Genomic DNA, 6,388 nt, shown 5'->3' on the forward strand with positions numbered 1-6,388 from the left:
CAATATCAGTTCAGTTAATAATTACAAATATATTCTGATGACTTCACTTTGCGAACTATATCACAATTATGTATAAAACTTTCGTGTTTGTTGTACACTGACAGTACAATTTCTCACCGAATAATCCGCAACTTTAACAGCACGCAGCCAGATTACAGATTTTACACTCGCACGAGCAATATGGTCAGCGTCTCTCCGATTTTTCCAGCCGTCTAACGCTTTCGCTGCGCCATCGCGGATAGAAGGACAGGAAATGTGTGATACAAGAGAAAACGGAAAAACCGCGAGAGGGTCATAAGAAAGGCACGCGGCGACACAGCCTGCCCACAGACTCCACCAGTCTCTCGGTCGAGTGAAGAAGGCGAAGAAGAGCGAAAAAGAAAAGAGAGAGGCGAAAACGACCGCCGGATACGGAAATGGCGCAGTGTCCCGCGGGATACGCGGAATCCACGATTGTTTTGGCCGGGCTCCCATTTCCACGGCTTTATGGGCAGTGGGCGGAATTTGTGGCCATCTCGTATATATAGCCGCGCAACGAACGCGCCGGCACTTTTGCCTCGCAGGTCGCGGCCGCGTTGCCATTAGTTATAGACCCGCCGCGCCGTCGGGGGTTTCACCCTTCTCCTGCTCTTCCTTTCTCACCCTCTCTTTCTCTTCCTCGCACATATCCCGCTGCGCGGAATTGTTCTTATTTTCCAAAGTTCCGTCGAGAGAGAGAGAGCTGCTCGACTACCGCGACCGACCGCCACCCAACCGTTGCCACCGGCGCTCCGCCAGCTTTTTCCACCGTCCGCGCCTGGTACAATGGTTATACCGTCCTTTGTATCGGCGTCGGGATCGACACGATGGATATCGCTCGAGTTGCTCCAGTTCAAAGTTGAAACCTAGTTTTTCTTTCGTTAACCGGCGAGATCGTACCCTTTGTCACGAGGGTAAAGGGTACGCCGGGCAAAAAAATGCAGACGTGCCGAACCCTCCATAGCGATCATTAAAATAAAGACAAAGAGAGAATTAATGGATGGAGAAATTAACATCGGGGACCATTAAATGAAATTTTCACTTAGGCTAAGTATCTTGATATAAATCAGTTCAATAAGGACAGTTTCTAAACTTTCCCCTCTCCAATTTCTCACTATCCTAACAAGATAATTATATAATACCTGTCTATAGAACAGTAGCAAATAGGAACTAGAATTCTCTTGGAAATAGCACAATGAAACACAATGCAACGGAAGAATAACTTACGAAAGTATATTATTCCCTTGAAAGCTCGTAACTCTATTAGTATGTAAAACAATTGCCATTATCTTTCAGTCCAATTTCAAATCATTCGTGGTATACAAACTTAAATGTTAAAGGAAAGGAAATGGTTATAGAATAGGTAGAGGGTTGTGGAATACCACAATATCTTATATAATTTGCGCTGCATTCTGGACCCAACCATTAAAATTGCTTTTTCACAGTCTACATAAACGTTGTAACATGGCCAATGGTTATAATAGTTGCTTTGTTGTCATAAAAGTTACATTTCAGTTTTACAGGTAGCAGATAGTTTTATAGGTATGTTCTTTTTATGTAATTTTGATTGGTATTAATAATATAATTTTGATTGATATTAATAATATAAGATTAGAAACAGGACCGTTTATATGACTAATTGAATTGGGGGGAATTATTAATATTTCAGATTGATTGTGTTGAAAGTTTGATTGAAATCGACGCGTAGTATATTACATTTGAGATAGATTTATTTAAAATACATGTATACATATTAGTCCAACATCTAATTTTAACCGTAATTGGCTCTTCTCGTATTTAGTTGATTAATTTTGTAACTTCAGTCTAATTTGGAGATCTTGAATGTGATTTTCAAATGATAAAATTAAAAATTAAAGTATCTAAACGTATTTTAAAGTATCTAAACGTAATGATAATATAATCTACTTTCACAATGAAATAATACCTGTATATTCTATTAGAATATCGAACGTGATAATATCGTTATTAAGTATTTAATCTTTTAAAATATTGATATGCTTTTGCATTTAACTTTGCTAATGTCATGTATATCAGCTTTCAGCACTAATCTAGTATAACGAAAGTGACTGAATTCACTATAATTGATATCTATTGTTAACTAACAAACTAAAAGTTGTTATATTACATGATCTATTAAGTTATTTTAATAAACAAAATACTATTTCACAATCCTCCCCTTCTTCTAGTCTTCTATTTAAATTGCATCAGAATGTAGAAACATATCGAATTTTCATTGAAAATAGTCCGTATCATTTATACATTTAAAAGCGACAAAAGTTATCTCAATTAAGTAAGAGAAACACCAATTTGCTAATAAGCGGGTGTTGACGTAAAATTCGTCGAAGAGCTCTCATGGCTTTGTTTCCGGAAGGAGAATCGTGGGAATCGTGTATGTGCACAGGGTAAACCAACTTAATTTGATTAAACAATATCTCCTTCCTTCTCTTTCCCTCTCTTGCATCATACTGTTGACGCGAGTAAACATGTAATATGAAATGCCATATGCACAATCTCGCGCCGGTTCACAATTCGCGAGACGAAGGAGGTGCACTCAGATTAAACTGCAACGGTTGGTTTCTCCTCAGCCATCTACCGACAATATCTCTCCTGTAATAATATATTATACACGCAGTCCGCGAAATTCCGCGGATTCCCGAATCGATCTCTCCTCGACCCTAAGACCCTCTCGAATATTACGGCTATATTAAGATTCGATACTTTGAGTCCGTCGAAGATCTAAGGCGGTACTACGTATGGTAATATCTCGATAGCTCAACGAATTAAACTTCGAACGGGAAGTGAACAGAGGATGGCGAGCTGAGTTGTGGAATTTGTAGGCTACGAAAATGCTGGTTACAAGATCATATAATTCGTATACGCGAGAACGAACTGTATTGCGTATTAAAATTCCAGCCAAATATTCACGTGAAAATATGAGAATAAATAAAATCTTTCTTCGTTTTCGTGTTATGCTTCAAGAAATCGCATTGTGCATTTAAAGGACTACGCTGAATCCACAAAACTAAGCGCAAAATAAATGATAATGTCTCGTTTGTTAGAATTAATTCATGATACAGCGAGAAAAGAAAATTCAATGTATATTTATTTTATAAATGTTTATAAAATTTTATTTTACAAATATTTATAATGCAATAATTATTTTTTTTTATGTTTATTATTGACTGGTCAAGTAAAAAAGTGAGACATACTATTGTAATAGACTGACTTTTGTATAAGAAAAATTATTTTCGAATCTAATATAAGTTGTATCATCCCTTATACTTTTTATCCTTATGCTTTATTCAACTATATACATTTATCTCGCATTCAAGGTAATTATTATAAATATCTTATTGTGTTTTTCTATTTTCTCTTCCTTTTTCTTTGTAAATTCTTTGAAAGTCTGACCTTCTTGTATACTCTTATACGTAAGATTAAATATTAAATGAATTGGTGCGAAAATAAAACAATATATAATTCAGAGATTCTTTTAACACACATACATCACAAGCATAAGTAAAGAAAGAAAGAACAGAAAATATCTTGCAGTGATATTTCAAGTAATTTACATAAAAATTTCTGTAAATATTAATTCTATTTATTTTTATAATGCGTTAATTTTATTTTAATTAATTTTTTATAGTTTAATCATTCATATTATGATTACTAATTTTATATTTCATGAGATATAATAAATATTGTATCATTGAAAAAAAAAACTTTATATAAATTATTTTAAAGTAAACTAATTACACGTTTCATAATCGATTATATTTCATATCGATCGTATATATTTCAAACAATACTAATGCAGATTAAAAATAATTTAACTTCTTAACAATATTACTAGTAATAATAATAAGAATCTTTATGAACATAATATTTTATAAAAGATTTTTAAGAAATCCGAGGTTCTGTTTATTTTTATTTTATAAGAACGTATCGAGAACACAAAAAATATATGCTAGTAATATTGATTTTCTTATCGCATTATTTCTTTCTTTTTGACATATAATCTGAAAAAAATAAGTATTAGTTTATAATTTGCGCTTTTAAAAAATCTTGATTGAAGAGGTAAAAGATGATTTGCGTTTAATACAATGTCGTCACAGTTCGGTTCAATGATTTGCAGTGATCCCTTGTGCAATACCTCAGAGATTGTCCCAGTATCTTTGTTCTCTTTCATAAGGAATTCCTCGTTACGGACCAGAGTGACAGTGAGAGGTCATTTCGCATCGAATTCAGCTTACCCTTGTCAAGCCTCGTCGTCTGTGTTCAACTGCTTCTCGAATTGGCTTGGCTTCATGGTCCGTCGAGTCGACGTGTATTCGAGGTATTTTTCGCAACGAAAAAGCAAGAACAAGCACGATTTCCATAATCGATATACCAGAGAGAAAGCGTGCTCCAGTCTTGGAGACTTCTTCTCTTTCACCAAGAGAGAATGCCTTGTTTCTCTTTCCTATTTCGATACCGTTCCCTTCTCCTCTCCTTCCTCCCTCGAACCATGCGCTCTTTTCCGATTTTCTTCGGTTATTTCCCGAGAGAAGAGTCATCATCCCCGGATAGAAATTTCCAGGATTCTCGATCGTGTGTCTTATACCGATTATTTGAGTTCTTCGGCCAAATTACGATTTTCTGTATCGACTATGTCGGTCACAGCCCTTCCATGAAAGCAGGATGACATAAAGCAACGACAGCTTGTTAGCTAACAGCAGAAATGAGCTGGCAACTATATAAAAGTTATTGGTATTTACATTTATTAAAGCTCTCTCAGATTTCTCTTGGTACATGGCTTATATATTTCTGACAAGCATAGTTTGAGATTACGGTTTGACATGACCTAAATAAAGTTATCGATCAGATATTCCATATAAGATTTTGAAATAAGAAACTGAAATGAGGAAAGACATACTATAAAATTCTCGCAACACAATTAAAATTAAATTTGAAATATAAATACACGAATAAGTAAACGTCATATATGGTCATAATGAATCTTAGTGCCTAATAATATTTCTTAAATAAATTTATATAAATTTATATAATTTCCAATTCAAGCAAATTAAATATTATATCGATTTATTAATAAATTTTATATTTAAATGTTTTTTGTAATTTTAATTTATCTAATTTTGAAACGTATTTGATAAATACATTTCAAAGTAATCTATAAAGATAAAAGCTGTGAATAAGTAATAAAGACATTGAAAAAATATTAAAAGCCACAATCTAGAATAATCATAAGTTTTTCATTAAAATATCGATATACATGTATCTATTTTGTATTATTTTATAATTAATATATTCATTCAATTCAGTTAAAACAAAATTTAAATTATGAAAATACAATAATTCTTGGCATACGATTAATTCGCGGTTTTCCCGCTTTAATTAGAAAAATTTGGATGTAAAACCAAATATGTGCAGTTTGCAACAGTTCTGGCTTTCACGAAGAGTTCTAGAATTTCTATGCATTCTCAAAGGAATTCAAGCAATTAACATTCAAAGCAATAAAAGCGAAAATGAAAAACTTAAATAATCTTTTAATTTTCGTGTAGTTTGTTAATTTGTAGTTTAAAAAAAATTAAAATTAAATTTTAAATATAAATACACGAATAAGTAAACGTCATATATGGTCATAATGAATTAGTGCCTAATAATATTTCTTGTAAATTTATATAATTTCCAATTCAAGCAAATTAAATATTATATCGATTTATTAATAAATTAATACAATTTTTCTATAATCTATTTTACAATTGTAAATTCGATACTTATTATACATATAGTATTGAATTGTAGTTATATTTTTGATCAAATGTATATTTTTATTAATCGTTTACGTGATTGCTTAACATCAAGCTTTTGTTATCGACATTTTTGAAAGAAACGAATCAATTCCGGAACAAGTGATGGGTAAATGATAAATAAAATTTACATTGAACTGCATTAATCATTTGTACGAATATTTATCTGTTATATATTTATAATGTCAATTTCGTACTCTATATATGACAATCTATTCAAATATTTCTCAATCAAGATTTGTTCGAGCGAAAACCATCGCGAAGAAGAGACTAATTATATTTTCAAATATCTGTTTATAATTTAATTTGTAAATTTATTTGTATTACAATGAAAAATAATTAACTGTAAAGCTAAAAGTGAAAATATTTTTCTTTTTCTTGTACTTTAGAGAGAAAGTACTTCGCGAAGTTTTCACAACATATTTTCAATTTTAATTTAAAAAAAATGCAAAACTCTTTTATTTTATATAAGAAACTGTAGAACTACAATAGTAACTATGTTACTGAAACTGTCATGTAATTGTTGAAATGTGTGTTATTTT

This window comes from Atta colombica, unplaced genomic scaffold, assembly GCF_001594045.1.
Source record: "Atta colombica isolate Treedump-2 unplaced genomic scaffold, Acol1.0 scaffold252, whole genome shotgun sequence".
In the NCBI taxonomy this organism is placed as follows: Eukaryota; Metazoa; Arthropoda; class Insecta; order Hymenoptera; family Formicidae; genus Atta; species Atta colombica.